Here is a 23,593-nt window from a genome sequence, read left to right as displayed (position 1 = left end):
AATCATATCTTGACATATGAACCCTATTACGATCCGACCATGATTCGGGCATTATATTTTTTGATTATTTTTTCCCAATGTTAGGAAGGCAGTTTAATAACATCCGTACGGTTGGATCGTCGAGAAAACCGATTAAAAAAATCGAACGACGAATATCTGACCCACTTCTCCATTATTTATTAAATAATTAAATAACTGGATAATGTGGGCCCACATGTGGGGCCCTATGGGCCCACATGTGGGGCCCACAAGTGGAGCCCACATGTAGGGCCCACTTCTCCATTATTTATTTATTTATTATTTAATTATTTAAATAATCATTTATTAAATATTTAAATAATTGGATAATATGGGGCCCACATCTGGAGCCCCCATGTAATAACCCCAATTTTTTGGAATTTTTGAAACCCTTATGAATAGTGATTTTGCTGATTATGCTGAATAAGAAAACTTTTCATACCACACTATGTAGAGGTTTTTTATTGATATTCTGAGATCTTATTAGTACTTTATATGGGATATAAGTGTATGTAAAGATCGTCAGAATCCAAATTCGAACACTTTGATTTTTCCCGAAAATCCACCAGATACCGAAAGAATTGAGTATAAGGGAACAGGATAAAAATGATTTAAATTAAAGGATTATAAGAGAGGATCATAAAAGGAATATAATGTATTGAGAAGGGTTAAGGAAACCAAGTAATAAGATCCCGGGTATGATCCCTCAAACGATAAACGAAAATGAAAGTTAAGCGAACCGTATAACAGATCAGCGGTCACTAGCCAAGTAATTAGAAGCTAATCAAAGAGGTTAGTGAGGATGATGTCATCAAACCAATAAGAAGAGGACAAGTGTGGGAGGATGACATAACAAGGTGACATAAGCATGACAAAAAGGAAGTGTGTTGTTGGTTGATTCTTGGCCATGCAAAAGTTACCATGGTTAAAAGTAATTAATTAAAACAAAAGCAACCAACCAAGGCAAGCAAAACAAATCACAAAAACACATCTTGGCTTCTTTTCTTCATGAAGCTCTCGGCTTCTTTCTTAAGAAATGGGAAGTCCAAGCTCCTCCACTTACTAATTTACAAGGTAATTATCTTAGCTTCTCCTAGTTAAGTTACATACTTCCTAGAAATCTTAGCTTCAAAATCCTTTCCTAGCATTTCCTATATATCATTCAAGAAGATGGTGAATAGCACTTTCTTGAAATTAATTTTTGTGTTCTTGATTTCTTTGAAAGATCAAGCTTGTAGGAGGTTAGATTAAGGCTTCCATGGGCATTCCAAGGATCTTTCATGGATTAAAAGCTTCAAGGAAGGTATAACTCTTCATTATCTTAGCATTTAGTTGTTTAGTATAAATGATTATGATGATGAAATGAGAGATTAAGTGTAGTAGTTGTTTTGTCATGTTGAGATCTTAGTTGTTAAGTGCTTTTGTTGATTTTGGAGTTAAAGAGTAGCACTAGTTGTTCTTGATGATTCATGGTATGATTTGGGCTTGGTTTAAATGGTTTAAAGTGGTTGATGAGTGATATTGTCATATGGTTGTATGGGGATTGATTGGTGATGGTTTGGTGTTGAATTGGTTTGGTAAAATTTTGAGAAATCGCGTAAACATAGCCGTCGTAATGCCCGATTTACCTTAGATTGTTTTTGTTCTTAACATCAGGACCCGAGAACTCACTGCTAGGTTTTGACCACTGCCATGATTATATAGTTCATGTTACGAGCTTCATTTTGATATGTGGTTCGTTTGAATCCGATGTACGGTTTAGGAGAAACGACCGTTTTAAGTAACGGCGTTTCGCGACCGAACCATTACCCCTCGCCTTACTTTGAAACCTTGGTAAAGGACCTTAAATGACTAATTGGGATATGAAGCAATTATGTTAAGTGTATTATGCAGTTGGTAAGGTACTCGCGAAAGAATTGCTTTAAAATTCTTAATGGTTAATTTATTAAAAATGGTGGAGCCGAGGGTACTCGAGCGACTTAAGCGAACGTTAGGGGTCTAATTGGTTAAAGTCTAGTTTCTTAAGCGACCGGGGTTTAATTCCGACTTATGTTGTTGTTCATAGGTTATCGGACCCACTCTAAGCTTAAGTCTATCCGGGAACACTCATGCATGTTTTCTACCCGTTATACTGTTGTTGTGATGTAAATATATGTATATGCATTATCTTGTGATAAGTGCATGTTTGTTAGTAGCAAATCTTGCGATATATTGGAGCATGAGATATGGTATATATGCATGTCTGTTTCGTAATCTTGTTATATATTGTTGATACAATTTCTTATAATTGCATAATACCTATGCTAGAGATAAGCAGTAGTTGCGTATACCCTTATTATAGGGGACCTAAAGGTGAACATTTTCTAAAACCGGGAGTCGATGTTCCCGAGTATATTATATATATATATTTATATATATATATATATTAATATAGTTTTCAAAACTATTAATCGAATAAGTTTTATTCGATAACTTTATTTTATTTAATGAATATTACTTTGAATATTAATTCGAGGAGTTATGACTCGGTTTATTTTATTTAATGAATATTAATTTGAATATTCATTCGAGGACTTATGACTCGCTTTATTTTATTTAATGAATATTATTTTGAATATTCATTTGAGGACTTATGACTCCGCTTATTTATTAAATAATATTCTTTATTTTATTAAAGAATAATGTTTCGATAATCAAACTTATTTTCGATTATTCAAATAAAGATCGTACTTTCGTATAAGTATATCTTTGGTTATTTATTATTCATTTCAAGTATGAGTTTTTAAAACTTTTACTTCAATTGTTTTTATAAGGATTATCCTTATGGGAATATTATTTAAATAATAATAATCTGATATTTTCTAATATATTGGGACTGATTTATTTTATTAAATCGGCATTACTCCAAACATTCTTAAAAATGTTTTCGAGTGTTCAAAATGATTTTTAAAGGTTAGAGCGGATCCCAAAACTCATTTTTATATTTAAATCTTCCTTTCAAGGGGATTTAAATACTCGCTCAAAACCTGAGGGATCCGGCTCTGTGGTGTATTTTATATTCCCAACGTGGTTGTTGTTTTGAGACAACAATTTGATTACTTGCCCAATGTTCGGGAAGTAAGTACATCTAATTGAGTCGGCATAAGCGACAGGCCGGGGTATGTTCTATGAAGGTGTAAGTGGCTAGGTAACAGTCCATCCACGCGTGAGTGGCCAGGTAATGGTCTAATGCGAGGTCCGAATGCGACCAGGGTGATCACCGGCGAGGAATTCATCCATCTACAGTAGAAAAGGTTACTTATTGGTATCTTTGCCTGATCAGCAAGATATCAGGTTTATGCCAAAATTCTTTTCTTTCCAAATTCATTGGATATTACAACTCTGTTCATACTTTACATGACAGAGGTTTTCAGGAAATGTATGAGAGATATATATATGGATATATATATCGGGACTTAATGAAGTATCTTGTAACTTCATTTCTTTTGAATGATATTTCAAGGATTGAATCTATTCAAATCATATCTTGTAGTCTCATCTATGTGATGAACTTTTGACACAGATTATACCTTGAACGATGGTAGTTCAAGTAGTATTCGGAAAAGATATAAGTGTATTGGAGTATCTTGTAACTTCATCTTTTAAACTTATATCTAGTAAATGATTATCTTGTGCATGTCAAAGATTTTCAGAAAAACGTTGAGACAAGGTTAGATATATGAGATCACCTTACAACGATATTTTTATACAGTTATAAACTGGAACCCTATGCATATTATGCATGGAAGAGGATTTCCAAGATTTTGAAAAGTATATATACATATATACTGAATATTTTTTGACTTGGTCGCGTTAAGATATCAAACTTGGTTCATTTCTTCTTGACCAAGACTTTCATGAGTACGATGAGAATGCTCAAACATTGTTAATTATTATATATATTTTTTCGGTGGGCTTGTTGCTCACCTTTGCTTTCTTCTTTCATCACACAACAACAGATAGAAAAGATGAACAGGACCAAGCTTCCAATTCGCAAGCAGTTAGGAAACATTCCGCAGTTCTCTAGAGGCGTTGATGCCGCAGTATCCGAGGTAGGAATTACCAGTAGGCTAGGGTTTCAACTTTTGATGCTCCAGACATATGTATCTATATGAATTGTAATAATGGCAAGGAAATGTAAATTTATTCAGATTTCCTTTCGAGGTATAACGATTTATAATTGTGGAATAAATTGACTTAAGTTATTTTTGGTATTCATCTCTGAGACTATAACTTGTGGTGTGTGTGTATATTATGGGGTCACCGTACGCAGTAGTTGATTGTTTATTAAGATTAAGTGTTATTAAGGGAAATGGAACTCGTGACAACCCGGATCCCCGACCCCGGATTTGGGGGTGTTACAGAAATGGTATTAGAGCTAAGCGTTATAAACCTCAGAGATTATGTGGCGTTATGATAATAAGTTCACTAAGATAATAAGAACTCTTGCCAAGTTCATAGTCGGACTACTTAAAGTAGCACTGACAGTTAAAACCCTTACGGGAACCCTTATAAATATCGTGATAGTAACATAGTTCATTCTCGTATAGGGCAGCGGGGCACCGAACCCTGAGGTTCAGGAGCATCAGCATGAGGATGTTTTATTACATGTTGGAGATCAAATTGTGAATCCGATAGAGTACCCTAACGAGGGACCGGATGAGATTCATATTGAGAATGTTACGGTTGAGGATGTTATCCCAGAAGAGATAGTTGCTGGGGAGGATCTCGTGGAGGATCCTGATGAGAATGAAGAAAGGACCACTGAGGAATTGATAACCATGGTTAGGGAAACTACCAGAGGTAGGATTGGTCGGTCACTACCAGAGGTTCGTTCAAGTTCGTAGAGATAGTAGCCCCTTTAACACGGCTTACTCATAAGACTGAGAAGTTCGAATGGACAGAGAAATGCGAGAACAGCTTTCAAGAACTGAAGCAAAGGTTGGTGACGACTCCTATGTTGGCGTTGCCGGATGGAAAAGGAGATTTTGTGATTTGTAGTGACACTTCGCATAAGGAATTAGGGTTCTTCTTATACAACACAACAAGGTAATCGCGTACGCGTCAAGACAATTAAGGGAATATAAAATTCGATGTCCCCACCCATGAGCTTGGGCTCGGGGCAATAGTTTTGCCCTAAAGATTGGAGACACTACTTGTATGGAGAGAAGTGCGAGATTTACACAAGCCATAAGTGCTCTAGTGCATTTTTACGTAGAAAGTGTTCAACATATGCCAGAGGAGGCGGTTAGAGCTAATCAAGAATTATGATTGGGAGATTCTTTATCATTCGGGGAAAGCCAATGTGGTGGCTGATGCCCTTAGTAAAAAGGAGAGACTCAAGATGATAATGTCTTTGGCAGAGTTTATAAGAGATTTTGAGAAAATGGAAATCGAAGTGAAGGTAACCGGAGTCGGTACCGAAAAGCTGTTTGAGATTGCAATACAGTCTGAATTATCGGAAAAGAACATATTATGCCAGAAAAAGTGATGAATGAAGGAAGAGAGCCAACAATTAGATAAAAGATTAATACCGAGAAAGATGATAAGGGAATAATGAGGTATTCCTACAGAATTTGGGTTCCAAATGTTCAAGAGCTTAAAGATGAGATCTTAGATGAAAGCTAGTTTGATGAATAAGATTTAGAGCAAACCCTGAATGTGATAGTCAGGGAGGTAGCCGTTAAGAAAGAAGGAGCCCATAACATAATGAAGTGGAAAACAAGGATTTTAACGTATAAGATAACCCCAAGTATGGGAGAAGGATGAAACATTTCATACTGAGAAAACAGAAGTCGAGCAAGATAGGGAGAACCAGGACGGTACTCCTATGGGGCAATTCATGGACCTGCCTAAACAAAACTTATACTTTTACCCCAACCACCACCCTGAGGAATCAATGCAGTGGGAAATTCTTTCATGACCTTTAAGTCTCTAAGCTTTTAGAGTTCCAAGGAAAAAGGTGACCCAGTCGAGGCAAGAGCCTGGATAAAGGAAATATAGGAACCAGTTGAGATTCTAAATGATTGATGAAGCGAAAAAGACTATTTTTGTCACTTACCTTTCTAAAAGAGAGGCCACCCGCTGGTGAAAGACCAAGAAAGGCACGGAGCCAGAGGTTATAATAAACTGATTAAAGTTTAGTCAATTATTTTCGGGAAAGTAATTCCCAAGGTTATAGAGATAGTGTAAAAGCTTTAGAGCCAGAACAAAGGTGGATGAATATGATGAGTTATGAATCTAAGTTGTAAAAGTTATCAAGATTCGTCTAGAGGACAAGAATCCTAGAACGACGTGATGTTTGAAATCAATGCTTATATTGTGTTGGTTCATGAAATGGTTGTAATAGAAACGAAAATAAAAGAAACTGAAGTGGAAAGGAATATAAAGGCAATAAAGTTTGAGGAATGATAAGGGAGTTGGGTATGAGGAAACCCTAAAGACTCATAGCAATAGAAATAGAAAAGTATGTAATCGTCAGGATGAGGGTGATTCACCATGAGTTAAAGTTGATGATTAAAGGAATAAGAGATACATATATTTTATCCCCTGTAAGTTGGGAGGATTCGAGGAAACCTTGAGATAGTTCGAAGGATAAATAATGAGACGCGGATAGACTGAGGAGACAAGGAAGTAAGAAATTAGGAAAATTGGATGAAGGAAGTGACCTTCAACAATGTGAAGTGTAAGACTGGTGGCTTGATACCCAGAAAGGGAGACACCAGGTATGAAAGATATCCCAACATTGAGATGACTGTTGAGATAAACAACAAAAGTAAATAGGGAATTATTAAGAAGAAGTTCACGTTGAACACGACCAATATCTTCCAGAACATCCTTGTTATCGTTACCAAAATAGGTAAGAAAAGCGGATAACCGTTATTGTCTTTTGGAGGCCATATTGATTGACCTCATTTTGAATACAGATGTTATTGTGAAATTAGGCATATACTATCGAGGTGGGAATGATTGGATAAGACACCCTTATCAGGGATATATGACTTTATTTATCCATGGAAGGATGCATGTACCTTTTTAAAGGTGGAATTAAGGATAGAACTCGATAACTTGAGATGAATCCTAGGGGAATGCATAAAGGTTCGCATTTCGCCCTTAATAGGGACATCATGAGTTTTGACAGTATGAATTGGAAAGGATCAAGGTAACAACAACCTTTAAAGATCAGTGGAGAAAGTTTTCAGAACTATATAGACAATGGTTCTAGTATTAATAAATGGTATTTTGATATGCCCTGTATCTAGCGAATACAGGAGGAACGATTTAAGGATAACCTTAGAGGTTTTACAAGGAGAAAGGTAATATTCAAAATTCTCAAGAATAAAAATTTTGATAAAGGAAATATGACGTAATAAAAAAAAATAATGCCAAGTGGGGCACATGTTAAACCATGAGAAAGTATAGATTGAACCCAACGAAGGTCAAGAATGGTGAAAACAAGAAGGACCCAAGATAAGAGACGTCCTAAGTACGATCGAGAGTCAGTCGTGACAATGATTAACCTCTAAAGACCGAGGCAATAACTTATGGAAAAATGGTGATATATTTTTTTTTCTTTCTCACCAATGCTTAAGGAAGAGAATTTTCACACAAGCAGTGATTTGAAATGAGGTAGAAAATTTAATTGGAGGTGGTTAAAATGATATTGATTTTAAGGAAATTTTACTATCAGGAAAGGCCAAAGAGGTGGCCGACACTTTAAGTGTAAGAGGACAATTATAGGCGCTCGTGCCAGAGGAATACAATGATAATGGTTAAAGCCGTGAAGATTGTATTATGGGTTGAAAGATTGGCATTGCTTCTGATGATTGTGCGATACTCAACCGTGATAGTAGTTTGGTAAAGATTTAATTTATGTAATCGCCATGAGCGGGCTATCTATCTTATAAGGTCATATCTTGAGATAAGCCAGGACCATGTTACGAAAGGACTAAATGAACCTTTGAGCTTCATGTCTCCTAATAAAGACATATAGTTAATAATGGTATTAACCTGCTATCGTTTATTGAAACTCTTCTGCAATTTTATCTGCTTCGCATCATATGTACGCCAAGTTCAGGAGTTTTCTTCATGAATCATGGAATGGTGATTATGTTGCCTTCGTAGAAGAATTTGATACGACATGTATGGACTCCGTATGGTTAGCTATTAAGATTTCATAGAAAATGAATGACTACAGTAGGTCAGCGATTGACCATAGTAATGCAGCAATGATTCTGCGAGTAATGAGTCGATTACAACCGTAAGAGTTGTATTAGAATGGATGTTGAGATTGAGTACCACTAATCGAGTCGTGTTGATATATAAGTTATCAATTGACAGACTACCTAGTGGAGTATTTACATATTATATATTTATTCCCTCTTATGAATAGAGAGTCGTATTACTATACGATGAAGGTTGCGGTGCAAGCATAGAATTCTAGTAACGATGATGTCTAGAATGAAATCCCAGATTCAATTTTTACTGTCGAGGGAGTTTCAACGGTGATTGTTTATAGGCTCGAGGAAGAGCATGGGTCCATAGAATGATGGACGGAATAGCAAAAATATTTAAGCACGTGAATTGTGATGTTATTAATACTTGATGTTGATATATATACACATATGTTTTGTTCTCCTATAAAAAACCTCTATAGTTCAGAGGTAGATTCCAAGCCAGATATTTTGTGGCAGCATAATTTATATATATATAATTCTCTTCAGTTCGTTTTTTTCTCTTCTTTTCATTTCATGTAAGCTGAGAAGAACAACCCTTCCAGAAGGGGAGGTATTGATGAATGACTATCTATCTGTGTGATAGAAGCCTAGTAGGATACCACATGTTGTTTAATTGCTTGTCAAGTACTAAAGGTTGGCCACCTTCTGTACTAACTATGCGATATAACAAGTGTTCATGATCATAGTGATCTCTCAATAAATTTTTTTACTCCTATATGATTGATCAAACCTTGAAAAATAGAAACAGCTGAAAAAGGAGTAGTAAAGTTATGGTGGTATTCGGAATGGAAACGCGTTCGTGATACTGAGGTTGACGTGGTTATTAAAAGGTTATAGAACGCTAACGAGCAAAAGTATAACCAGTATAATATTAGGAATGGAAGATAGTAGCGATTACGAACTGGAAAAGAATGGGTATTGAGAAGCAAAAGCTATAGTGCTAGAAGCTATGATGAAATTCTGTGCAATAGACTTGAACGAATTTGGAATGATCACTTAACGCGGATTGATTTTTCTCACGACAATAGATCGTATGTCAGGTATCGAGATATCTCCTTATGAGATCATTGAGGGAAGACAATGTCGATCTCCCTTATGTTAGGATGAAGTTGCTCTAGCGTAAGATGCTCGGACCCGCAGTAGTCCAAAGGACCAAGGATATAATAGATATAATTAGAGGACGGCCGGTAGTAGCCCAAGATGGACATAAGAAGTATGCAGATTTGACTCGAAAAGACAAAGAGTATTATGAAATAGGGGACCTAGTGATGTTAAAGGTATCCCTTGGAAAGGATTGATGAGGTTCGGAAAGAAAGGAAAGCTAAGTCTACAATTTGTTGGACCCTTGGATATATTAAGACGTAACCTATATAGAGCAACTAGGAAGGGTTATAGATTGAAAAAAAAGGAACAAGTGCTTAGAAGAAGGGTTATCAAACTATTCAGAGTTTGATGGAAGAACCACAATGTGGGAAAATTTACTTGAGAGTTAGAAAGTGCAATGCTAAGAAAGTATCCCTATTCATTTTCTATCTGATTCCGGGACGGAATCCTTTTAAGGAGGGGAGACTGTAATAACCCCAATTTTTGGAATTTTTGAAACCCTTATGAATAGTGATTTTGCTGATTATGCTGAATAAGAAAACTTTTCATACCACACTATGTAGAGGTTCTTTTATTGATATTCTGAGATCTTATTAGTACTTTATATGAGATATAAGTGTATGTAAAGATCGTCAGAATCCAAATTCGAACACTTTGATTTTTCCCGAAAATCCACCAGATACCGAAAGAATTGAGTATAAGGGAACAGGATAAAAAGGATTTAAATTAAAGGATTATAAGAGAGGATCATAAAAGGAATATAATGTATTGAGAAAGGTTAAGGAAACCAAGTAATAAGATCCCGGGTATGATCCCTCAAACGATAAACGAAAACGAAAGTTAAGCGAACCGTATAACAGATTAGCGGTCATTAGCCAAGTAATTAGAAGCTAATCAAAGAGGTTAGTGAGGATTATGTCATCAAACCAATAAGAAGAGGACAAGTGTGGGAGGATGACATAACAAGGTGACATAAGCATGACAAAAAGGAAGTGTATTGTTGGTTGATTCTTGGCCATGCAAAAGTTACCATGGTTAAAAGTAATTAATCAAAACAAAAGCAACCAACCAAGGCAAGCAAAACAAATCACAAAAATACATCTTGGCTTCTTTTCTTCATGAAGCTCTCGACTTCTTTCTTAAGAAATGGGAAGTCCAAGCTCCTCCACTTACTAATTTACAAGGTAATTATCCTAGCTTCTCCTAGTTAAGTTATATACTTCCTAGAAATCTTAGCTTCAAAATCCTTTCCTAGCATTTCCTATAAATCATTCAAGAAGATGGTGAATAGTACTTTCTTGAAATTAATTTTTGTGTTCTTGATTTCTTTGAAAGATTAAGCTTGTAGGAGGTTAGATTAAGGCTTCCATGGGCATTCCAAGGATCTTTCATGGATTAAAAGCTTCAAGGAAGGTATAACTCTTCATTATCTTAGCATTTAGTTGTTTAGTATAAATGATTATGATGATGGAATGAGAGATTAAGTGTAGTAGTTGTTTTGTCATGTTGAGATCTTAGTTGTTAAGTGCTTTTGTTGATTTTGGAGTTAAAGAGTAGCACTAGTTGTTCTTGATGATTCATGGTATGATTTGGGCTTGGTTTAAATGGTTTAAAGTGGTTGATGAGTGATATTGTCATATGGTTGTATGGGGATTGATTGGTGATGGTTTGGTGTTGAATTGGTTTGGTAAAATTTTGGGAAATCGCGTAAACATAGCCGTCGTAATGCCCGATTTACCTTAGACTATTTTTGTTCTTAACATCAGGACCCGAGAACTCACTGTTAGGTTTTGACCACTGCCATGATTAGATAGTTCATGTTACGAGCTTCGTTTTGATATGTGGTTCGTTTGAATCCGATGTACGGTTTATGAGAAATGACCGTTTTAAGTAACGGTGTTTCGTGACCGAACCATTACCCCTCGCCTTACTTTAAAACCTTGGTAAAGGACCTTAAATGACTAATTGGGATATGAAGCAATTATGTTAAGTGGATTATGCAGTTGTAAGGTACTCGCGAAAGAATTGCTTTAAAATTCTTAATGGTTAATTTATTAAAAATGGTGGAGCCGAGGGTACTCGAGCGACTTAAGCGAACGTTAGGGGTCTAATTGGTTAAAGTCTAGTTTGTTAAGCGACAGGGGTTTAATTCCGACTTATGTTGTTGTTCATAGGTTATCGGACCCACTCTAAACTTAAGTCTATCCGGGAACACTCAGGCAAGTTTTCTACCCGTTATACTGTTGTTGTGATGTAAATATATGTATATGCATTATCTTGTGATAAGTGCATGTTTGTTAGTAGCAAATCTTGCGATATATTGGAGCATGTGATATGGTATATATGCATGTCTGTTTCGTAATCTTGTTATATATTATTGATACAATTGCTTATAATTGCATAATACCTATGCTAGAGATAAGCAGTAGTTGTGTATACCCTTAGTATAGGGGACCTAAAGGTGAACATTTTCTAAAACCGGGAGTCGATGTTCCCGAGTATATTATATATATATATATTAATATAGTTTTCAAAACTATTAATCGAATAAGTTTTATTCAATAACTTTATTTTATTTAATGAATATTACTTTGAATATTCATTCGAGGACTTATGACTCGGTTTATTTTATTTAATGAATATTAATTTGAATATTCATTCGAGGACTTATGACTCGCTTTATTTTATTTAATGAATATTATTTTGAATATTCATTTGAGGACTTATGACTCCGCTTATTTATTAAATAATATTCTTTATTTTATTAAAGAATAATGTTTCGATAATCAAACTTATTTTCGATTATTCAAATAAAGATCGTACTTTCGTATAAGTATATCTTTGGTTATTTATTATTCATTTCAAGTATGAGTTTTTAAAACTTTTACTTCAATTGTTTTTATAAGATTTATCCTTATGGGAATATTATTTAAATAATAATATTCTGATATTTTCTAATATATTGGGACTGATTTATTTTATTAAATCGGCATTACTCCAAAAATTCTTAAAAATGTTTTCGAGTCTTCAAAATGATTTTTAAAGGTTAGAGCGGATCCCAAAACTCATTTTTATATTTAAGATCTTCCTTTCAAGGGGATTTAAATACTCGCTCAAAACCTGAGGGATCCGGCTCTGTGGTGTATTTTATATTCCCAACGTGGTTGTTGTTTTGAGACAACAATTTGATTACTTGCCCAATGTTCGGGAAGTAAGTCCATCTAATTGAGTCGGCATAAGCGACAGGCCGGGGTATGGTCTATGAATGTGTAAGTGGCTGGGTAACAGTCCATCCACGTGTGAGTGGCCGGGGTATCATTGCCTGATCAGCAAGATATCAGGTTTATGCCTAAATTCTTTTCTTTCCAAATTCATTGGATATTACAACTCTGTTCATACTTTACATGACAGAGGTTTTCAGGAAATGTATGAGAGATATATATATGGATATATATATATCGGGACTTAATGAAGTATCTCATAACTTCATTTTTTTTGAATGATATTTCAAGAATTGAATCTATTCAAATCATATCTTGTAGTCTCATCTATGTGATGAACTTTTGACACAGATTATACCTTGAACGGTGGTAGTTCAAGTAGTATTCGGAAAAGATATAAGTATATTGGAGTATCTTTTAACTTCATCTTTTAAACTTATATCTAGTAAATGATTATATTGTGCATGTCAAAGATTTTCAGAAAAACATTGAGACAAGGTTAGATATATGAGATCACTTTACAACGATATTTTTATACAGTTATAAACTAGAACCCTATGCATATTATGCATGGAAGAGGATTTCCAAGATTTTGAAAAGTATATATACATATATACTGAATATTTTGTGACTTGATCGCGTTAAGATATCAAACTTGGTTCATTTCTTCTTGACCAAGACTTTCATGAGTACGATGAGAATGCTCATACATTGTTAATTATTATATATATTATTTTGGTGGGCTTGTTGCTCACCCTTGCTTTCTTCTTTCATCACACAACAACAGATAGAAAAGATGAACATGACCCGGACTTTAATTCCGCAGTTCTCTGGAGGCGTTGATGCCATAATAGCCGAGGTAGGAATTACCAGTAGGCTAGGCTTTCAACTTTTGATGCTCCAGACATATGTATTTATATGAATTGTAATAATGGCAAGGAAATGTAAATTTATTCAGATATCCTTTCGAGGTATAACGATTTATAATTGTGGAATAAATTGACTTGGGTTATTTTTGGTATTCATCTCTGAGACTATAACTTGTGGTGTGTGTGTGTATATTATGGGGTCACAGTACGCAGTAGTTGATTGTTTATTAAGATTAAGTGTTATTAAGGGAAATGGAACTCGTGACAACCCGGATCCCCGACCCCGGATTTGGGGGTGTCACAGCCCACATGTGGGGCCCGCTTCTCCATTATTTATTTATTTAATTATTATTTATTTAATTATTTAAATAATTATTTATTAAATAATTAAATAATTGGATAATGTGGGGCCCACATGTGGGTCCCATATGTGGGGCCCACAAGTGGGGCCCACTTCTCTATTATTTATTTAATTATTATTTATTTATTTATTTAAATAATTATTTATTAAAGAATTAAATAATTGAATAATGTGGGGCCCACACGTGGGGCCCACAAGTGGAGCCCACTTCTTTATTATTTATTTCATTAATTATTATTTATTTAATTAATTAAATAATTATTTATTAAATAATTAAATAATTGGATAATGTGGGGCCCACATGGCAGGCCCATAAGTGGAGCCCATATGTGGGGCCCACATGTAGGGCCCACTTCTCCTTTATTTATTTAATTATTTAAATAATTATTTATTAAATAATTAAATAATTGGATAATGTGGGGCCCACATGTGGGGCCCACAAAGGGCGCCCACATGTGGGGCCCACTTCTCCATTATTTATTTAATTAATTAAATAATTATTTATTAAATAATTGGATAATGTGGGGCCCACATGTGGGGCCCACAAGTGGGGCCCACTTCTCCATTCTTTATTTATTTAATTATTATTTATTTAATTATTTAAATAATTATTTATTAAATATTTAAATAATTCGATAATGTAGGGCCCATATGTGGGGCCCACAAGTGGGGCCCACTTCTCCATTATTTATTCATTTAATTACTATTTATTTAATTATTTAAATAATTAAATAATTGGATAATGTGGGTCCCACATGGCGGGCCCACAAGTGGAGCCCCCATGTGGGGCCCACTTCTCCATTATTTATTTATTTAATTATTTAAATAATTATTTATTAAATAATTATTTATTAAATAATTAAATAATTGGATAATATAGGGCCCACATATGGGGCCCACAAGTGGAGCCCACATGTGGGGCCCACAAGGGGAGCCCATATGTGGGGCCCACTTCTCCATTATTTATTTATTTAATTATTTAAATAATTATTTATTAAATAATTAAATAATTAATTATTTAATGACGTGGCGGTGCACACGTGGCAGGGTTGAGCAAATGTAACAGTAGAATTGTAACAGAAAAGCTAACGTAACGCTTTGCTGATGTGGCAGTGCTACGTGGCAGTGTGGGACCCACTTTCTGGAACAAGTTTTAGTGGGCCCACATGTGGGACCCACTTTTGCTGATGTGTACACTGGTGGGGCCCAAAAAAATAATAAATAAAATAAATATTATTATAATGATAAAGCAAAGCGTTACGTCATGTCAGCACTATTGTAACACTAGCTTTCTACTGCAACACAAACCCTCTAACGTAACAGTAACTTCACATGTAAAGTAACGCTATATCGTTAGTGTTACGATAGGTCAAAAAAGTCTGTCTAATGTAACGCAAAACAGGCATTACATTAGAAAAGTGTCTTATTTGCCCATCTATGGCATAGTGTCATCTCTATCCTTCTGAGTTTGATGGAACATAACTAACTCTTTTTCTAAATAATCATTCCTCTTTTTAAAAGCAAGATTTTCAGAAGTTAATCTTTCACATGTTAAAGTTTGATCTCTATAGCTAATAAACATGGTTTAAAGATATAATCTCAACTCAGTAATATCAATAGTATGAAAGGCATAAGTTGTTGAGGTACCTTTAACTCAGCACCATCAGAACTGCTATCAGCATTTGCCATCAAGGCATAGTTCTCCTCATCTTCAGAATCTGAAGTGTCTGTCCAGCTTTTCTTTTTTGTGACAAGAGCCTTGCCTTTGTCACTCTTTCCTTTCTTGCAGTCAAGAGATATGTGGCCTTTCTCACTACAGTTGTAGCATTTGACATTTGAGTATGTTAGTCCCTTAACAATGAAGCAAGAATCACAGAAGGGGGGTTGAATGGAATTCTTGAACCTTTTCTTGAAATAAAAATGTTCAACTCGATTATTGATGTATTTGTTTTGATTAGCACAATGCGGAATATAAACTTGAATGAATCAAAACACAAGTAATTAAAAACAAGAATCTTTAAAAACTTTCTGGTGGATTTAAACAATTCCACCAGAGATATATATAATATATCGAGAGGACTCTGTGTGCAGAAATGCCCACAGCTGCTTACAAATTGAATTGCTGAGAAAACAGGAAATGCTAAAGATTATGCTTACAAAGATTTCTCTATTTTTTTTGTGTTTCTCAACTATCTCAGTTATTTTTCTATTTGCTACTCTCTTGGTTTATATAATACCAAGATTACAAAGTCAAAAAGACTGAACAAATATAAAATCTAACAGTCTTAATCTTTGCTGCTTTTTGTCCTCTATTACCCAGTTAATGGGCTTCCACAATGTGTTTGTATCAAACTCGACGGCTGTGTGTCAGCTTTCACTGTTCAACTGATGTTTGAATTCTTGATATGATCATCCGTCGACTTTCAGATCATCCGTCGATGACTTGATTGATCATCCGTCAACTGCTATGTTAAACATCCGTTGATAGTCATTTGATCATCCGTCGAAGGCTTTGTTAATCATCCGTTGGTAGCTATTTTGGCACTTGACTTCATTTCACTTATACAGAATTACAAGACATTACTTATGTACAATTAATCAACCTATTCTGCATATCTAGTTAAAGTCAACATGACTTATATGCTACTACAGATTCTATACAAAGGTGCATACATCACTGTGCTACAAACTTATTATTACATAAGTTACTCACTCGATGGATAATAAGTTAATCATCCGTCGGGACTATAATGAGTTATCCGTCGGGACTATAATTCTTATCCGTCGAGTGCTACATTATTTCACCAAGTAAAATCTACTTAGATGTTTTGTTTAAGTGATCATCAAGTACACAACATATTCACAATAATCTCCCCCAATTTATGTCTACTGGAATTGTTGCCATAAATTAAGAGACACTTGTTGATAATAAAACATCCTAAACATATATCTTTAAAGATAAGTAGATAAAACTGAAAGTGCTTCAATTAAACAAAATGTACAAGGTTTGGCTCACAGTCAGTTCAAGATGCTCCTCTAGCCTGAGCAGATTTTTCTAGTTTCTTGAAGGTCTGGATCTTCTTCCAAGCTTTCTGTTGTTTTCTTCAATTTGATTCTGGAGCTGCCTGTGGAATTCTAGTTCATCAGATTCCGAGAGATCTAGCATTTCTTGCATCTCCAAGAGAGTCTCACACCCTTGTCATCCATGAATTCCATCAGCCAGTAGGGCCTTAGATGCACTCTTCTCCCTGTGTATGGGATGATTAGAGTCTTTGGGAGTGCATCTTTAGCTCTAACACTCCTCAACTCTTCAATCTTCTTCAATACTAGTCTTCTTGCAGTTACATTGAATCCAAAGTTTTTCTTGAAGGATGAATAGACTCAACACAGCTTGGCTTTCTTGAAGTATCCTGTGAAGAGGCCACTGAATCTCCCTTCCTCCTTTGTACTTGAACACCAACCTTTCAGGTAGGTTTCTGTATGCATCAATTGCCCTTACTTCATCCAGTTCCTCCAGATAAAGGTTTAGATCTGAGAATTCTTTGATGTCACACAAGTACAAGTAGTCTCCCTTGTTGACCTTGGGTTGAGCTTTAGCTGCTATCTTGGATTTGAGAGGTGACAGCTTCACTTTCTTGACTGCCCTTGATTTTGTCCTTTTTGGCTTGGTAAGGATTGGCAAGTTGAAATCAGGAGTTGGTAATTTATCCCACTCTATTGGCTCATCCTTTGGCACAATAGGCTCTCCATGTATGTTCCTGTAGGGATCCTCCACCCTTATGTCTTCAAATACCACAGAGGGCTTTGATGCTTGAGTTTTAGCTTGAGTGGATTCCTTAGGAAATTGATCTTCCAATTCCTTGTCAACAACATCCAGTTTCCTTTTTGTTCTTCTAGCCATTTCTTTCTTTCTTGGGGATTTCTTCTGTTCTTCAATTTTCTTCTTTGATTCAGCAGCTTCAGATGGTTGAGAAGGAATTTGTTGAGAAGAATTCCCAGCCTGTAGCTTGGCCAAGATAGCAATCTGTTCTTTCTTTTGTTTAGACTTCTTTGCATCTAGAGCAGCTTGCCTCTTTTCCTGCTTTAATCTGGCTTTTTCTTCTTTTTTTGCTTGAGCAAACTGTGGATGTCCAGCTACCACACAAATTTCCTTTCCAATTCTGAATATCTTAGCAATTCTCCTTTTTGAGGCTGAATCAGCTGGATCTTTATAGAAGACAATGGATCTTGACAGAAGTTTCTTTTCATCAGGCTTGGGTGTCTCATACACAGTGTCCAAGGGATTCTTCAAAGATGACTTTGGATAATTTGCCATTGGTTTAAGAATTGTTTCAGCCTTTTGTGATTTGATGCAGGAAGATTGTCCTTTCTCCAGATAGTTCATGCTCATCTCATTCACATTGATTGGCTTGACATGAGAGTGATGGATGGCTGACTTAACTGGCTCCTTGACTAGTTTAAACTTTTCCTGAATATCCTCATCAATCTTTTCCCAGTTGATTAAACTCAACTTTCCTTTTTCAGCAACTTTCAAATTTGCTTCTGCAGCTTCAATTAGATCTATACCATCTGCAACTGTGGCTTGGAGATAGTAATTGAAGGTACAATTACTTTGCTGATTTGTACTTGAAGTTTCTCCCCCTCTGTTGGTCCTTTCTCCCCCTTACTTGATTCTCTCTCCGCCTTTTTGTTATCATCAAGTTGAGGAGTTAGGCCTTGTGCTTTAGCCAGTTGCATGAGAAGATTTGTCTGAGTCTGTTGATTTTGAAGAAGAATAGCCACTGAATCTTCAATAACTTGAACTCTATTTTCCAGTTTGGCTAGCTTCTTTTTAGAGTCTGATTCTCTCCTCAATCTTAGTAGAAGATCTTGCATGGTACCATATGGCATTACTGAATCCAACTTCTCAGAGTTATAGGTCTTCAAGTCAGCTATATCTCTTTTCAATTCATCCACACTAAGATTCTGTCTTAAGTGTTGGATCTTCATTAGATGTAGAGAGTCTAGGTGAGCTTGAAGAACAGCCTTGGTACCAGCATCTGAAGTTTCCTGAAGGGCCTGTTGAATAGCTATTACTTGTTTAACCAAAGACACCTCAAATTGTCCTGGTCTTGATTCCTTTGCCCATGCCCATTCAGGTAAACTTAAAGCAGAACTTGGGCCTTCAGCTCCCCTTAAGCTCATGCTTCCATCCAAAGAACCAGAGTCATCATCATTAGAATTTACTCCAAATTCTTCAGATGGCTCTCCAGCTTGAGAAGGCATCCTGTTCACAGCAGCTTTATCTCTTTGAAGAGATTCTGTGGTGTGCACCAAATTCAAAGTCTGCTCTGCCTCCACATTGCCCTGAGCAGCCAACAATTGATAGGCTGACACATGATGAGTAAAAGTGTCAGCATCCAAGGAAATGTTATCAATTACAGCTTTGTAATGTTGCTGAAATTGTCTTTCCTTTTCAGCATCATCCACAATCATTGACTCACTAGCAATGGCTGGATTCACCCTTATTTCTCCTGTACCTGCCTTTCTCTCATATTCTCTCTTTTGTTGCATCAGGGTCTCACCGTGGCCCCACCCTCACACCCTCACCTTCACCTACTAAGGTGGGACTCCTCTCACTCACTTTTGCGAATCCTGAAGAAATGGATTGCTGAGATTCACTCTTTTCCTCTCCTTTTGCCTGGGAGCAACCCAACCTCTCACTCACTGCACTCTCCTCTCTCAGTCCTAAGAGTGATTGTATTACCACTAAATCTTCTGCACTTGAAATGATTGAAGTTTGAAGTTGTGCAGAGACACTCGACGGATAAGTGATATCCATCGAGTGAGTGGTAAAGTTATCCGACGGATAACTGCTGTTAAGCTTATCCGTCGGGATACAATCACTACTCGACGGATGAGCAATATCCATCGAGAGAGTAGAAATGAATGAGGTGGGAAAAGAAACTATTGTTGACTCTGTGTTGATTGAAGTTATTTGAGGCACAAATGTCACAATAGTATCTGAAAGAATTGGCAAGTGAGCCAACAAATCATCTAAAAGATGATGCTCACTTGCACTAGATTTTGGCTTCCCCGACAGAGTTAAAGAAGGGGAATCAGGAATTGAAGTGTTTATCATGTCCACTTCCAGTGAGTTAGTTGGTGAGTATGGTGTTTCAGTGGCTTCTATAATGAGAGATTTTGGCTGTGACTCCATATTTATTGGAGCCACATCAATCTGAATTTGAGAAGGTGCAGGGACTGTGTCTTTAGCACCAGTTTGCACTGTGTGTGTGCCCTGTGCATCCCCAGTTGTTTTGGATTTCTTCTTTCTAGTGTAAGTTTGGGGTGAGCTTGTGCAGTTATTTTGGATTTCTTCTTTCTAGTGTAAGTTTGGGGTGAGCTTGTGTCCCTAACCCTTTTGGCCTGTGCACTTGTATGAGAGCTTTGTTCAATAGCCATATCCTTTTGGGAGGATGCAGCTAGAAGTGAGCTTTTGTCCTTTTTAAGCACTGCAGTTTGTTGGGAAACTGCAGTGTGGCTAGGCTGGGATTCACTCAACTCTCCAACCTTATCCTTGGGGTTTCTTTGATGTTCACCCCTTCCCTCACCTATCTGACCCTCCTTCACACTCCCCTCTTTGGCTTTGGTAGATTTTTCAATTGGTACCTTTTGAGAGATACCAGAGGGGGTTTTCTTTGATTTGGATTTTGAAATTACAGTTGATTTGGCAGCTTTGGTAGGCAACTGTTTGGTCATTGTCACAGTTGCCATAGCTATGCCTGAAGTCAAAGAAATAGAGAAGATTGGAATAGTTGAGGGTATGGATGAACTTACCTCACTTACCTGAGGTGTCAGCATTACAGGGAAATAGAACATTGGCACATCCCTATGGTGGTTGGCTCTGTTCAAATCTGCAATGATTCTTCTTTCTTGAACCCAACAAGCTAATTTGTTGTTTGGGTTCTCAAGTGCAATCTCTTGACAAAGATGGTTAGCCAATAGCATAAAAAATCTAGCATAATATATGTTTTTTCCCCTTTTGGCTAACTCACCTAGTTTAAAACCTAACTCATATATGACAAGGTCACTAAAATTGTAAAATTTGTCTGTAACTAGCATGTATAGCATGTTAAGCATGGAAATGTTCATAGAATCAAAATTACTAATTTTTCCAGAGAGAACTTTAGTTACAACATCACACATAAAACTCCATTCCTTCCTAAGACCTAATCTCCTAATATCACTTAGCTTATTAGTAGGAAGTGCATAATGCATGGAGTTAAGCATATTGGTCAAATCAGTGTCAGTGTGTGGTGAAGTTACATTATCATCAGGAATCTTAAAACATGCTTTTATCACATCACTATTGATATAGAATTTATTACCTTTGATGGTCAGAGTGATGGTTTTGTCAGTAGAGTTATAAATTGCAGAGGTCCACATCTCTTCTACAACTTCACAAAAGATTGTGGGTGATTCAAGCATGGCAAAACTTAACTTGCAGTTCTTCACGAAGTCCATCATCTTGTGATAGTCTTCTGATTGCTGAATGCCCTTGTTGATCAAAGCAGTGAAGTTGTTCTTCTCATAAATGAACCCAGTCTGAGACATAATCTTTACTACAGGTGTCATTGTTAGAGAAGGAAAGCTTGAAGAGAAAGAGGATTTTTGCTTGAGAGAGAATGAAATAAACACAGTTGAATTTGAGAATGATAAAAGAAAATGATTAGAATGAAATAAGCTTTTATACTTCGCTCAAAAACAACGGATAAAAATAATAAAGAGAAGTAAATTACCCAATAGAAATTGCCTAAATTAGCCGTTTTAAAAATGAACTGTAAAAATTCCACTCATTATCCGTCGTGTAATGCTTACAAACTGTAAGTATACTCGATGGATATTGTTCAGGGAATTAACGGTTATGATTTAGATACTTCGACAATTGAGGATAAACTGTTATCCGTCGAGTTTTAAAAGATTCCAGAAAAATAATTGTTTTTTATTTGCACATTGTATATCGATGGATGACTTAACTCGATGGATAATGGTCATCCGTCGAGATGTAAATTTTGACTTAGTCAAAATTTAATTCATGACTAAAAATCAGTTAAATTTCTGGCTACTTTTCAACTTGCAAAATAACTCAGATAGATTCAAGAGTAATTAAGCATACCTAACTCACTTACCAACCTAGAAAAGGTGGATTCATCCAGTAGCTTGGTAAAGATATCTGCAAGTTGCTTCTCACTTGGAACAAAATGTAACTCTACAGTACCATTCATTACATGTTCCCTTATGAAATGGTACTTGATGTCTATGTGCTTTGTCCTTGAATGTTGCACTGGATTTTCAGTGATGGCAATTGCACTTGTGTTATCACAGAAAATATGAATCCTCTCAACTTGCAGACCATAGTCTAGCAATTGATTTTTCATCCATAAGATCTGTGCACAGTAACTGCCAGCAGCAATATATTCAGCTTCAGCTGTAGAAGTAGAAACTGAATTTTGCTTTTTACTGAACCAGGACACAAGCTTGTTTCCTAGAAATTGACAAGTTCCTGTTGTGCTTTTTCTGTCAATTCTGCAACCTGCATAGTCTGCATCTGAATAACCAGTTAGATTAAAACCAGAATCTCTAGGATACCAAATGCCAAGTTTTGGTGTTCCCTTGAGATATCTGAAAATTCTCTTAATAGCTATTAAGTGAGACTCTCTAGGATCAACCTGAAATCTAGCACATAAACATGTAGCAAACATTATATCTGGCCTACTAGCTGTTAAGTACAGAAGTGAGCCAACCATGCCTCTATAGCTTGAAATATCCACAGACCTTTCAGTAGTGTTTAGTTCAAGCTTAGTTGCAGTGGCCATGGGAGTTTTTGAAGATGTGCAATCCATTAGATCGAACTTCTTTAAAAGATCAAAAATATATTTAGTTTGACTAATGAATATTCAATCACTAACTTGCTTAACTTGTAAACCAAGAAAGTAAGTTAGTTCTCCCATCATACTCATTTCATACTTACTTTGAATCAGTTTGGCAAACTTTTTACAAAGTTTCTCATCTGTAGAGCCAAAGATAATATCATCTACATAAATTTGAACAAGTATGCTAGAGCCATTAACATTTCTGAAAATAAAGTTTTATCTACAGTACCTCTTGTGAAGTGATTTTCCAAAAGGAACTTTGATAAAGTGTCATACCAGGCTCTAGGTGCTTGCTTCAGTCCATAAAGTGCTTTCAGTAGATAATAGACATACTCTGGAAAATTTGGATCTTCAAAGCCAGGAGGTTGACTAACATATACTTCTTCCTCCAAATCTCCATTCAGAAATGCACTTTTGACATCCATTTGATAGACCTTGAAATTGGCATGGGCTGCATAGGGTAAGAAGATTCTGATGGCTTCAAGTCTTGCAACAGGAGCAAATGTTTCATCAAAATCTATTCCTTCTTACAGGCAATAAACTTTAGCAACCAATCTGGCTTTGTTACTTACTACTATGCCATTTTCATCCATCTTGTTTCTGAATACCCATTTGGTGTCTATTGGATTCTTTCCTTTAGGCTTGGGTACCAGCTTCCAAACTTTATTCCTTTCAAATTGGTTTAGCTCCTCCTGCATAGCTCTTCTACCTTCTTTGGTTCTTCGTTTGACAGAAAGCTGCTGTATAGACATTCTTCTTGAGTTGCTCTCCTGGTTTGAACTCTAGAAGAAACATCACCAATAATTAGTTCAAAGGGGTGATCTTTTGT

The sequence above is a fragment of the Apium graveolens genome, chromosome 8 (genome assembly GCF_009905375.1).
Source record: "Apium graveolens cultivar Ventura chromosome 8, ASM990537v1, whole genome shotgun sequence".
NCBI lineage: Eukaryota > Viridiplantae > Streptophyta > Magnoliopsida > Apiales > Apiaceae > Apium > Apium graveolens.
This window is presented reverse-complemented; position numbering follows the sequence as displayed.